A 13,875-nucleotide genomic window follows, 5' to 3' on the forward strand; every position below is an offset into this window, starting at 1 on the left:
CTATCCAGTCAGTACCACTCCCCCCCCTGCAGCTGTACAAGTCTATTTCTGTCAGGTGGCCATCCAACTTCCTCTTGAAGTCAGTGATTGTCGCCGCTTCCACCACCATTGTGGGCAACAACTTCCAGGTCATTATCACCCACTGTGTAAAAAACATGCTTCCTCATATTTCCCCCTCCCCACCCCCCATCTCTTTCCCAAAACCTTCAATCTGTGTCCACTAGTCCTTGTACCATTAGTTAATGGGAAGTTTTTCCTTGTCTAGCTTATCTAAGCCTGCTATAACCTTGTACAATTCTATTAAATCTCTCCTCAATCTCCTTTGCTCTAAGGAGAACAACTTTAGCTTTTCCAACCTAACCTTGTAACTAAAATCCTCCATCCCTAGAACCATTCTGTTAAATCCCCTCTGCACCCTTTCAAGGACCCTCATATCCTTCCTGAAGTGTGGTGACCAGAACTAGATGCAATACTCCAGTGGGGGCCTAACCAGAGCTTTATAGAGCTTCAACATAACTTCCCTGATTTTGTACTCAATGCCTCTAACTGGTTCTATTCAGGAAACAACTTTCTTAGGGCTAAACAGCAATGTGTTGTGTAATGTTTGACAAAATGGGATGCTTTCAGCAGTCCACCATTGAAGCAATCCCAACCTTTGGGAAGGAGAGGGAAGATAAGAGGGTGACACCTAAATATGCAAGTACAGTTGCAGAGGGAGTAGGAGACAGATAGACCAAAAAAGTATACCTTGTACACTTCGCTACCTTGAACAAAATTACCTTATTCAACGGGTGCTCCTGCTTCAAGCACTCTTCTTCAGCTAGGTAGACTCTTCTCCACAGTCTCAGAGCTCTTGCTTCTCAGAGAGTTTTAATTTCCAACAGCAGTTCTGGTTTCTGCAGCTGTATGACTGCAGTCAGATGCAAGTCTCGCACACTAGGGGCAGGATTTACATTTTGGGTTGGGATCCCAACATAGAGGTCAAATGTGGGTCCAGACCCTGCACTGTGCCAGGAAAAGTCACCGGATGGTGATTTTGCCTGGATTGGCCAATTAGTGGCCAGAGGGTGTGCTCGCCATCCAATTAAGGCCATTGGGGGGGGGGGGGGGGGGGCTTTCCAGCCATAGGAGCTGCAGCCTGCCGATGCAGGTAAGGGAGAGAGAGAGAGAGAGAGAGAGAGACAGACAGACAGATGGTGCCTCCACCTTGAGGCATCCTCTCAGCAAACTTTAAAAGAATCTGAAATAAAAAATAAAAATAAAAAATGGCCACAGCTGCTGGGCCACTACTGTGTAAGGGAAAGCCCTCCACAAGATGCCGTGTGGCAGCATGTGTGGCCAGGTGGCTGGGGTGGGGGACGCCTCAGGGTCTGCCTGGAGCACTGGCCCCCTCAGTCTGCCACTGTGAGGCTGCCAGCAGGCAGCAGTCATGCTGCCAACGCCAGGGGGGGGGGCCCGCAGGCCAACTGGAAAATTCCAGTCAACCTCTGATCCATGGTCTTAATATGACCTCAAATGGCAATCCGCCGCTTGCGGGAGGCTAGCCGTTCCGCACCCCCCACCGATATGGCTTTGCCCAAAATGGCTCAGTGCAGGATGGTGCTGGTAAACTGGCACGCAAGCAGGTGACGCGAAATTATGTGCCCGTCCGCCTCCATTCCCGCCCCCATATCAGGGCAAAACGACATGACCATCTTAATAATTAATTCAACTGGGATTCTATGGACCATAGATGTAATAAAATGCTTTATTTACAAATAGAAAAAAAAAAGTTTCCTGAACACACATAACGGATAAATTGAATTGAAAAGCAAAGCCACATTATGTGCACAAGTATCAGCGAGAATAGCACACTGCTCCACTGGTTCTGCTTTTACACAAACAGAACCAGGTTTTCTGAATTATCATAAGAGGATCCCAGTGAAGTGGCACTCAAACAGAGCCCCAACATATCCGTGCAATGTCCCCCACAGTTTACTTTAGATGCTGTCACAATTCCAACGAAGGCCAGTAGGGGGGAAGAACGCATGTAATATTTGAGACTGAAAGACAGGGATGGGGGTTGTGGGGAAGGGCGGTGATTGGGGGGGTGGGGGTGGAGAATCCAGCTTGGTGCAAAGTGGCAGCCCAATAGTTGGTAAGACCAATGAAACCTCTGGTCTCGGGAGGCTGGGCAAACTGTTGTTGGCAGTAAAAGAACAAAACAAAGAACAGTACAACACAGGAACAGGCCATTCGGCCCTCCAAGCCTGCGCCAATCTTGATGCCTGTCTAAACTAAAACCTTCTGCACTTCCGGGGACTTTACCCCTCTATTCCCATCCTACTCATGTATTTGTCAAGATGCCTCTTAAACGTCGCTATCGTATCTGCTTCCACCACCTCCCCCGGCAGCAAGTTCCAGGCACTCACCACCCTCTGTGTAAAAAACTTGCCTCGCACATCACCTCTAAACTGTGCCCCTCGCACCTTAAACCTATGTCCCCTAGTAACTGACTCTTCCACCCTGGGAAAAAGCTTCTGACTATCCACTCTGTCCATGCCACTCATAACTTTGTAAACCGCTATCATGTCGCCCCTCCACCTCCGTCGTTCCAACGAAAACAATCAGAGTTTATCCAACCTCTCCTCATAGCTAATGCCCTCCAGACCAGGCAACATCCTAGTAAACCTCTTCTGTACCCTCTCCAAAGCCTCCACGTCCTTCTGGTAGTGTGGCGACCAGAATTGCACGCAATATTCCAAGTGTGGCCTAGCTAAGGTTCTGTACAGCTGCAGCATGACTTGCCAATTTTTATACTCTATGCCCTGACCGATGAAGGCAAGCATGCCATATGCCTTCTTGACTACCTTTTCCACCTGCGTTGCCACCTTCAGTGACCTGTACGCCCAGATCTCTCTGCCTGTCAATACTCCTAAGTGTTCTGCCATTTACTGTACACTTCCCACCTGCATTAGACCTTCCAAAATGCATTACCTCACATTTGTCCGGATTAAACCCCATCTGCCATTTCTCCGCCCAAGTCTCCAACCGATCTATATCCTGCTGTATCCTCTGACAATCCTCATCACTATCCGCAACTCCACCAACCTTTGTGTCGTCCGCAAACTTACTAATCAGACCAGCTACATTTTGCTCCAAATCATTTATATATACTACAAAGAGCAAATGTCCCAGCACTAATCCCTACGGAACACCACTAGTCACATCCCTCCATTCAGAAAAGCACCCTTCCACTGCTACCCTCTGTCTTCTATGACAGAGCCAGTTCTGTATCCATCTTGCCAGCTCACCTCTGATCCCGTGTGACTTCACCTTTTGTACCAGTCTGCCATGAGGGACCTTGTCAAAGGCTTTACTGAAGTCCATATCGACAACATCCACTGCCCTTCCTTCATCAATCATCTTCGTCACTTCCTCAAAAAAACTCCCACAAGTTAGTGAGACACAACCTCCCCTTCACAAAAGTTTGAGGACTCTGATATTAGCAGCACTCCTTCAAATGTACAAGTGCCTCAAGTCAGAGTCTGCATTTATACACTCAAATCTATCCAATGCAACCAACCAATACACTTTAAAAAAATTCAAAAGTACATTTTACTTAAGACATATATACACTTATAGATGCTTTTATTTGAACTATTCCAAACCAGAAAGAAAAAAAGCCCAGACTGATCAATTTCACCTCAGTGGGCACCATGTAGTAAAACATCTGGCTCAGGCTGAACCTTACGTTAATCATTCCTATTAATATTTAAGAATTACTTCATGCACTCCAGGAAACCTACTACTTATACTATGCACACAATCAAAAACCGTCACCCAACTAATTTTAAGAGAGAACAATTTTACAAGATAATTACATGATCAATACACATTGTAATAACCTGAAGTCTTCAGTTACAGTCTCCCAGCCTTGAAGCATTTTCTCTGCATTAATTGTCAACAGAAGATCCTCCTCCTCTCTCCTCCACACCATTCCACCCCCCCCCCCCCCCGCCCCACTTTTTGAAGAAAACTTCTATCAGTTTTTTGTGTGTGTGTCTTTCTTTTTTGGGGGGTGGGGGGAATTCTAGCAGGACAACATACTAAATAAGAAAAGCTTTAAGGAAAAGTAAAAGCACAAGAGAACACGGTGAAAGCAGGAATATTGGGAAATGCATCGAAAACATTACAGAACAAAGGAGGTTTAGATTAAACAAGTGAACTCTCCTCTGATTCTCAGGCTGAAGTTATCATGTTTGAATGAGTACAGAGCTGTACGAGGAAAAGGGAACATCCAAAGATCCCACATAAAAACCAAACAGGCAACTCAGTTGAGGATATTTACTTACTCTCTGCAAGCACAGTAGGTGAACATTCATCCTGAACAGTAAACTCTGTTTAGCCAATATTACATTTTGTAATATCCACAGAACTCCCTAGCACTTAATTCAGTTGCCAGGTTAGTTCATCTACTAACAACCCCCAGCAAACAGAAAAGGTAAGCACTCTGTGCACAGGAGCTTAAGCTTAAAACAAGAGAGAGAGAGAAAAATGAGAACTCCTTTCTTACCTTAAAGGTAGGATACAGTTAACTCCATGCCTGAGAAACTTTCACTACATTAAACTGTGCTTGGAGAGCTAGCAGGCACTACTACCTACCCCACTGGGAGTAAACCATAACATTCCAGCCCTGTCATTAGACAATGAAAGGTAAATTTTACAGTATGTAGAAATCATGGACCAAAACTAATGATGTCATCCCTTCCTTATATGGGACAGCATTGTGCAAATTTACTTTGGTCAGGGAGAAGGCGGAGTTTTAGTTCTGACTGCAAGCAGCTTGAACTAACAGAGGAATCCAGCTGGAACAAAGCTTAAATCCCAGGCTAGGCTACACTTATAATAGTGGACAGGGAGGTTTTTTAAGGGGGTAAAAGGGTTCTTTCAGTGTGAACTTTGCCTGTCTTTAACTTCATTCATGTGCTGTCAATACAAGTCAAGTTGTATGTAACCCTATTCAGTACTTTAAAAAAAAAGGAGGTTTAATTGTACAGATCAGACAACTGAATAACATGTACATTTCCAGCCCCAACAGACAAAAGGTGGAACTGATTTAGTTTAATTATGTGCTAATAGGCTACACATTTCAATTGCTGGTAATTGTGTAATCCTTGATTCTTAAACTGCTTCTCATCGGAATCCTTTCTATACCTCACTATTATTTGTTTTGAAGCACCATCTATACCAGACTAGTTTCACTCAGATTTCAAAGAACCGAATTATTGAATCTGTGTTGCCACAAACATGGAGATTATTTTTTGAGTTTTAATCTTTTAAAATAATGGCGAAGATGTAAACGCAAAGTGTTTTGTAACCAATTATTTTTGAAGTGTTACTGCTGTCATTTTGTAGGCAAACGTGGCAGCCATATTTTCACACAGCAAGATCCCACAACCACAAATAAATGAATGACCAATTAGTCCTTTTTGGTGGTGTTGGTTGAGGGCTGAATGCCAGCAAAGATACTTGAAGAACATCCTGCACTTCTTTGAATAGTGCCATGGAATCTTTCATGTCCTGGACAACAGACAAACGGGATGCAGCTTTAACATCTCATCTGAAAGGAAGTACTTCCAACAATGCACCAGTTTTGTCGTACTGCATTGGAGTGTGCGCCTAGATTATGGCCGGGATTTTCTGTCCTGCAGCATTCCTGATGGCGGGACTGGAAGTTGGCAAAACTTCCCATTCTGCCATTTTTCCCACTTTACACGTGATTTTATATGTAAATGAACCGTGTGGCGAAAGGCAGGGGGGACATGTGGGATTATGCAGCAGGGACAGCCTTTCATTGGTGGAACCCACTGACACTGGGCCAAGCATCATGATGACCACGGTTCTAAAATATTCTGTGCTTGCAGCCTCTAAGATCAGCAGCCTTCCTGTCTGCATAGAAACCTGAATTGAAGTTTGAACATTATTAAAAATGCTTTTGCCTCCCTTAATTTTTGTAATCCAGCACCAACTTCACATCATTTATTTTTCTCTGCTGTAACAGCAAAGAAAATGTTAGGCAGCAGGCAGTGTCCCACCCCATGGTTCAGTGATGCCTCAGTGCTGTGGGCCATCAGCAGCAGCAGAATTGTATTCAACCACAATCTGATGCCCTGTTGACCCTGCAAAGTCCTCCTTACTAACATCTGGGGACTTGTACCAAAATTGGGAGAGCTGTCCCACAGACTTGTCAAGCAACAGCCTGACAGAGTCATAATCACCGAATCATATCTTACAATGTCCCAGACACCACCATCACCATAATAAAAGCAAAATACTGTGGATGCTGGAAATCTGAAATTAAAACAGAAGGTACTGGAAATACTCAGCAGGTCAGGCAGCATCTGTGGAGAGACAAGCAGAGTTAATGTTTCAGGTCTGTGGCCATTCATCAGAACTGTGACCTTTTCCGTTCTGATGAAAGGTCACAGACTTGAAACGCTAACTCTGCTCTGTCACCACAGATGCTGCCAGACCTGCTGAGTATTTACAGCACTTTCTGTTTTTATTACCACCATCACCATCCCTATATCCTGTTCCCCCGGCAGGACAGACCCACCAGAGGTGGTGGCACAATGGTATATAGTCAGGAGGGAGTTGCCTTGGGAGTCCTCAACATTGACTCCGGGTCCCATGAAGTCTCATGGCATCAGGTCAAACATGGGCAAGGAAACCTCCTGCTGATTACCAGCTACTGCCCCCCTCGGCTGATGGATCAGTGCCTCTCCTCTGTTGGACACCAATTGGAAGAACCACTGAGGTGACAAGGGCACACAATCTACTCTGGGTGGGGAACTTCAATATCCATCACCAAGAATGGCTCGGCAGCACCACTACAGACCGAGCTGGCCGAGTTCTAAAGGACATAGCTGCTAGACTGGGTCTGTGGGAGGTGGTGAGAGAACCAACAAGAGGGAAAAACCTACTTGACCCCATCTTCACCAATCTACCTGTCACAGATGCATCTGTCTATGACAGTATTGGTAGATGTGACCCACCGCACAGTCCTTGTGGAGACGAAGTCCAATCTTCACATTGAGAATACCCTCCATTGTGTTGTGTGGCACTCCAACTGTGCTAAATGGGACAGATTTCGAACAGACCTAGCAACTCAAAACTGGGCATCCATGAGGTGCTGTGGGCCATCAGCAGCAGCAGAATTGTATTCAACCACAAACTGTAATCTCATGGCCCAGCATATCTCCCACTCTACCATTACCATCAAGCCGGGGAACCAACCCTGGTTCAATGAAGAGTGCAGGAGGGCACTCAGCTCTTGACCTCGTTACAGCCTTGGTCCAAACATGGACAAAAGAGTTGAACTCTAGAAGTGAGGTGAGCGTGACTGCCCTTGACATCAAGGCAGCATTTGATTGAGAATGGCATCAAGGAGCGCCAGCAAAACTGGAGTCAATTGGAATCAGGGGAAAACTCTCTGCTGATTGGAGTCATACCTAACACAAAGGAAGAGTCATAGAATCATAGAGTTATACAGCACAGAAACAGGCCCTTCAGCCCACTGTGTCTGCGGCAGCCATCAAATCTATCTATTCTAATCCCATTTTCCAGTACCTGGCCCGTAGCCTAAGATGGTTGTGGTTGTTGGAGGTCAATCATCTCAGCTCCAGGACATCACTGCAGGAGTTCCTCAGGGTAGTGTCCTAAGCCCAAGCATTTTCAGCTGCTTCATCAATGACCTTCCTTCAATCATAAGGTCAGAAGTGGGGATGTTCACTGATGATTGCACAATATTCAGCACCATTCGCGACTCTTCAGATACTGAAGCAGCCCGTGTCCATATGCAGCAAGACCTGGACAACATTCAGGCTGGACTGATAAGTGGCAAGTAACATTTGCGCCTCACAAGTGCAGACAATGACTATCTCAAACAAGAGAGAATCTAACCATCTCCACTTGATGTTCAATGGCATTACCATCGCTGAATTCCCCACTATCAACATCCTGGGGGGTCACCATTGACCAGAAACTGAACTGGACCAGCCCCATGAATGCTGTGGCTGCAAGAGCAGGCCAGAGGCTGGGGATTCTGCAGCGCTTAACTCATCTCCTGACTCCCCAATGCCCATCCACCATCTACAAGGCACAAGTCAGGAGTGTGATGGAATACTCTCTACTTGCCTGGATGGGTGCAGCTCCAACAAAACTCAAGAAGCTTGACATCATCCAGGACAAAGCAGCCTGCTTGATTGGGACCGCATCCACCGCCTTCAACATTCACACCCTCCACCACTAACGCACAGAGGCAACAGTGTGTATCATCTACAAGATGCACTGCAGCAACGCACCAAGGCCCCTTCGACAGCACCTTCCAAACCTGCAACCTCTACCACCTAGAAGGACAAGGGCAGCAGATGCAATGGAATACCACCACCTGCAAGTTTCCCTCCAAGACACACACCATCCTGACTTGGAACTATATCGCCGTTCCTTCACTGTTACTGGGTCAACATACTGGAACTCCCTCCCTAAAAGCACTGTGGGTGTACCTACACCCCAAGGACTGTAGCGGTTCAAGAGGCAGCTCACCACCACCTTCTCAAGGGCAATTAGGGATGGGCAATAAATGCTGGCATAACCAGCGACGCCCACATCCCCCAAACAAATAAAAAAAAAATTCTCCTCCAAGCCGTCAGGGAAAGGCAGGAAGTCCTCTTCCCTGCAGATGGATCCAGAAGACCCACCCACCCCCCGCCTGACCAAGATGGAAGTAGCAGAGGAGGTCTCGAACTGGGGGAAGGGGGTGAGGGAGTGATGCGCAGAACCTGGGTGCAGTGTTGTAAGCGCATCAATGACTTGCTCAGATTGGCGAGGGTAAGTGGTCGTGGTGAAACTACTCCATTGTTTTTCTTTCTGCCTCCCTCTCTTTAAGACAGAGGGCAGGCAAGGCATGCAGTGGATTGTGTGAGCAGCCTTGGTGCCAGACACTCAATGATTGTGCGCGAAGTTGACGAATGGCATTGTTGATATGCTTGGATGTGCCGCACGAAAGCCAGTCCCGAATGAATGATATCGATGCATGTTTACAATGGTTACGATTCATCTTTTGACATGTCATTAAATCTGCAGTGTCTCCTGCAGGACAAATGCACCCAGCGCGAGCACACCAAGACAGGTGGAGGTGTCCCAGACATCAGAGTCTTGCCTCTGGCTGAAGAGGAGGCTGCAGAAATTGCGAGAGAGGAGGGAGGCAGGGCAATAGCAGATGGCGAGGCAGGATCCTCAAGGCGTAAGGATACAGTGTCATCTTCAGTCTTGCAGCCATATGTGCACACCAAAGGAAAGCATGCAAACTGATATTCAGCTGATGCTTAATGTGCCTCTGTTTGTATCTCCACTGCAGGTGCCCGCAGTCAAGTGTCTGAAAGCCCCGTGGCCCAAGACTCCTCCTCTAAGGAGGAAGAGGAAGACAATGGCTCTGAGGGTGCACCGTCACCTGCCTCTTCTTCCACCGCAGCCAGCGCAGATACATCCACACAGTCCACGGGAGGTTTAAGCTTAGAATCTGGGTCACAATCCTGTGTGCACAATACAGACATGTCCCAGCAACTGAGGGAGTAGGTGCCTGCCGGGTCCCCTGACAGTTGGAGGATTGCTGGGGATCAGGCCCCTGCTCAGCCCCACACTCAGCCCCATGCTCATGATGATCCTCTGTTTGTTGCTGCACAAAATCTGCTGGATGTGCAACAAAGCCATGTGGAAAATATGTCGGAGATGCCTGAGGTCATGCGTGACTTTTCACATGCAATAGAGGAGTCCATGCAAGCCATGACGTCTGCCGTGTCCCAGGCTTTTGAGCGTATGGCTTCCTCAGTTGAGAGTTTGGTGATCTCTGTGGCGAGTCTGGTTGAGCACTTGAGCCATATGCGATCTGACCTGCACTCCATCACTGTTGTCGTGGGCTCCATACAGCAGAGTCTAAGCGAGAAGGAGACAAGGAACCTGGACTTCCCTCCAGGTGCTCCTTCCCCTCAGGAAGACAGAAAGGTGCCATTGTGCACACAGATGGAGGAGGAGCACTTGCCAACTGCCCTGGGGCCTTCCTCTCAGGACACCCCCAGGGTAAGCAGTGTCTCGTCCTCCCCACCGACATTTGACCCCCTTACCTCCAGCAGCAGAGCACACAGGGGATACTCAATCACCATTACTGCAGACCCCCAGTAGGATGGAGCCATCAAGGTCCTGTTCCTCCAGAGGACACCCGCCATGGTCATCCACAGCAAAGGGGCAGCACACTGAGCAGACTGCCTCCACCTCAGCTGCTAATGTGGGGGTAGCACCTAGACATAGCGGCAGAAAATGGGAAAAGAAACAGTTTTGAGCACAAAGGTAGCACAGGTGCTGTAAATATTGTGCAACTCTTCCAGAAGTTTAAATACAGCTTCATTTACTTTAATTTTTGATGCACTCTCGTAAATCATTTGCTTGGTTCAGATGAAAAGGAAAATGTTCATTGGAGGCCTATGGCAGGAGTGCATTGATGCTTGAAAAGCATCTCAGAAAATGTCCAGTGTCCACTTATCATTGCTACTTAAGCCTTCAGTCTTGAATGATGGCTGTTTGCCTTTTGATTATTCACTTTTTTCATTACTGACATGCCTCACATTTCTGGTTCTGCGGTCACACCCTTACTTTTCTTGCAGTGGTGTGTTTTTGGTTCCATTGTAGCCCAGAGAAAAATTCGTCACCAGGCACGTCAAAGTGCAGAAAGCGTCTTTTAGGTCACAGCAATGGATCAAACCTCAGGCAGATGTGAACATCTGTGGTGAATTTTCTTTCTCTTCTACCAATATTCCTTGATGAAGCGGCTTATTGTTGGCTGCCATGTGCAAAAATGAGGTTCTCCCTGATGTCCCTTGCAGGTTTCTCCATGACCCTCATATCTATAATAGCATCGGTGGCATTGTTGCCCTCCTCCTCACCCTCTTCGTAGTCTTCCTCATCTGAGGAGGACTGGTGTTCCTCCTGTTGCCACGTTTAATTGAAGGTTGTGCAAGGCACAGCAGACAATGATTATTTGTGATACCATCTGTGGCGCGAACCGAAGAGCCCCTCCAGATGAGTCAAGGCAGCAGAAGTGCATTTTCAACATGCCAATGGTATGTTTAATGATGGCTCTGGTGGATGTGTGAACAGCATTGTACGTCTCTTCAGCAGCGCTTTGAGGATGCCTTACTGGTGCCATCAACCATGTACAAAGTGGGTAACCCTCTAGCGAGTCATATAACTAGGGAAGTACAGAGGGCTTTAAACTAAATAGAGGGGGGAAGGGATCATGTAGGGGAAGATTGAGTAAATTAAAGGGCTATGACAAGGTAGCAATAAAGGTATCAGGGTCACCATGCAATGGCTAACATTTAAAGAACTAATACATAGTTTACAACAAAAATACATTCCTTTAATGCACAGAAACTCAGCAAGGAAAGTGTTTCAACCGTGGCTAACAAAAGAAATCAAGGATTGTATTAGAGCAAAGGAAGCGGCGTATAAAGTTGTCAAAAAATGGTAAGCTAGAGGATTGGGAGTATATTAAAATTCTGCAATGGAGGACCAAGGAAAAGATTAAGAAAGGGAAAATAGCATGAGAATAAACTAGCGAGAAACATAAACACAGACTGTTAACGCTTCTATAGGTATGTAAAAACGAAAAGATTAGCAAAGACAAATGAGGGTCCATTACAAGCAGAAACAGGAGTATTTATAATGGGAAATAAAGAAATGGCAGAAAAACTAAACAAATACTTTGTGTCTGTTTCATGGAGGAAAATACTAAAAACCTCCTAGAAATAATGGAGAATCAAGGGAATAGTGTAAATGAGGAACTGCAAGATAGGACCCTGAGCTTCCGGTTGCTTGCCATTTCAACACTCCCCCCTGCTCTCAAGCTCACATCTCTGTCCTGGGATTGCTGCAGTGTTCCAGTGAACATCAACACAAGCTCGAGGAACAGCATCTCATCTATCGATTAGGCACACTACAGCCTGCCGGACTGAACATTGAGTTCAATAATTTCAGAGCATGACAGCCCCTCATTTTACTTTCATTTTTAGTTATTTTTTCTTCCTTTTTTTTACATTCTTTTTTACATTTTTTTACAATCTTTTTTTTGCATTTATTTCATTTCATCTTAGTTTGTTCAGTTTGCTTACCCACTGTTTTGTTTCAGGTTTACACTTGCTGCTGTTCAATATTCAGTGTATTTACACCTAATCTGTACTAATGCTTTGTCTTTCAACACACCATTAACATATTGTTTACCTTTGCTCCGTGACCTTTTGGTCAGCTATGTGGCCTGGTCCAATCTAGACCTCCTTTGTTATCTCTTGCCCCACCCCCACCTCACTTGCTTATAACCTGTGACTTTTCTAATATTTGTCAGTTCCGAAGAAGGGTCACTGACCCGAAACGTTAACTCTGCTTCTCTTTCCACAGATGCTGCCAGACCTGCTGAGTGGTTCCAGCATTTCTTGTTTTTATTTCAGATTTCCAGCATCCGCAGTATTTTGCTTTTATGCAAGATATTAATATTGGTTAAAAAAAAATTAGAGAAATGAATGGGACTTAAAGTAAATAAATCCCCTGAACCTGATGATCTACATCCCAGAGTGTTGAAAGAGGTGGCTGTAGAGCATTGGTGCATTGGTGGTCATCTTTCAAAATTCTATAGACTCTAGAATGGTTCTTGCAGATTGGAAGGTGGCAAAAATAACCCCACTATTTAAGAAAGGAGGGGGAGAGAAAATGGGGAACTACAGACCTGTTAGCCTGACATCAGTCATAGGGAAAATGTTAGCGTCTATAATAAAGGATGTGATAACAGGACACTTAGAAAATAATGGTAGGATTAGGCAGAGTCAACATGGATTTACGAATGGGATATCATGTTTAACAAACTTGTTGGACTTTTTTGAGGATGTAGCTAGCAGAATAAATAAGGGGGAACTGGTGGATGTGGTATGTTTAGATTTTCAGGAAGGTCCCACACAAGAGATTAGTAAACAAAATTAGAGCACATGGGATTGGGGGGAATATACTGGCATGGATTGAGAACTGGTTAATGGACAGAAAACAAACAGTAGAAATAAATGGGTCATTTTCAGGTTGGCAAGCTGTGACTAGTGGGGTATGCAAGGATCAGTGCTTGGACCCCAGCTATTCACAATCTATGTCAATAATTTGGATGTGGGGATTAAATGTAGATGACACAAAACCAGGTGGGAGTGGGAGTTGTGAGGAGGATGCAAAGACGCTTCAAAGAGATTTGGAGAGGCTAAGCAAGTGGGCAAAAATTTGGCAGATGGAATACAATGTGGAGAAATGTGAGGTTATTCACTTAGGTAGGAAAATACAGAGTATTTCTTAAATGGTGAAAGGCTGTGAAGTGTTGAATTTCAAAGGGACTTGGGTGTCCTTGTTCATGATTCACTGAGAGCTAAGATGCAGGTACAGCAAGCAATTAAGAAGGCAAATGGTATGTTGGGCTTTATAACAAGAGGATTTGAGTACAGGAGTAAAGATGTCTTACTGCAATTACATAGAGCCTTGGTGAGACCACACCTGGAGTATTGTGTGCTTTTTCAGTCTCCTTACTTAAGGACTGATATACTTACCATGTAGGGAGTGCAGCGAAGGTTCACCAAACTAATTCCTGAGATGGAAGGATTGTCCTATGAGGAAAGATTAAATAGACTCGGACTTTATTCTCTGGATTTTAGAAGATTGAGAGGTGATCCTATTCAAACCTACAAAATTCTTACAGAGCTCGACAGGGTTGATGCAAAAAAGATGTTTCCTCTGGCTGGGGAGTCTAGAACCAGG

The 13,875-nt window shown here is 45.5% G+C and overlaps 1 protein-coding gene across 4 annotated transcripts in view; it reads right to left on the minus strand.

Annotated features, from left to right (window-relative positions):
- LOC137376333 (filamin-A-interacting protein 1-like) overlaps positions 1-13,875 on the minus strand; it is a 412,771-nt gene that overhangs the window by 106,057 nt on the left and 292,839 nt on the right. Inside the window, exon 1 of one of the 4 annotated variants that reach the window (XM_068044660.1) lies at positions 4,556-4,680. The exons of the other annotated variants lie outside the window; for them this stretch is intronic. The gene's annotated coding sequence lies outside the window, so the exon portion shown is untranslated. Of the gene's footprint in view, positions 1-4,555; positions 4,681-13,875 lie in introns of those variants that run through there. 4 annotated transcript variants of the gene reach the window in all.

Source organism: Heterodontus francisci, chromosome 13 (assembly GCF_036365525.1).
Source record: "Heterodontus francisci isolate sHetFra1 chromosome 13, sHetFra1.hap1, whole genome shotgun sequence".
In the NCBI taxonomy this organism is placed as follows: domain Eukaryota; kingdom Metazoa; phylum Chordata; class Chondrichthyes; order Heterodontiformes; family Heterodontidae; genus Heterodontus; species Heterodontus francisci.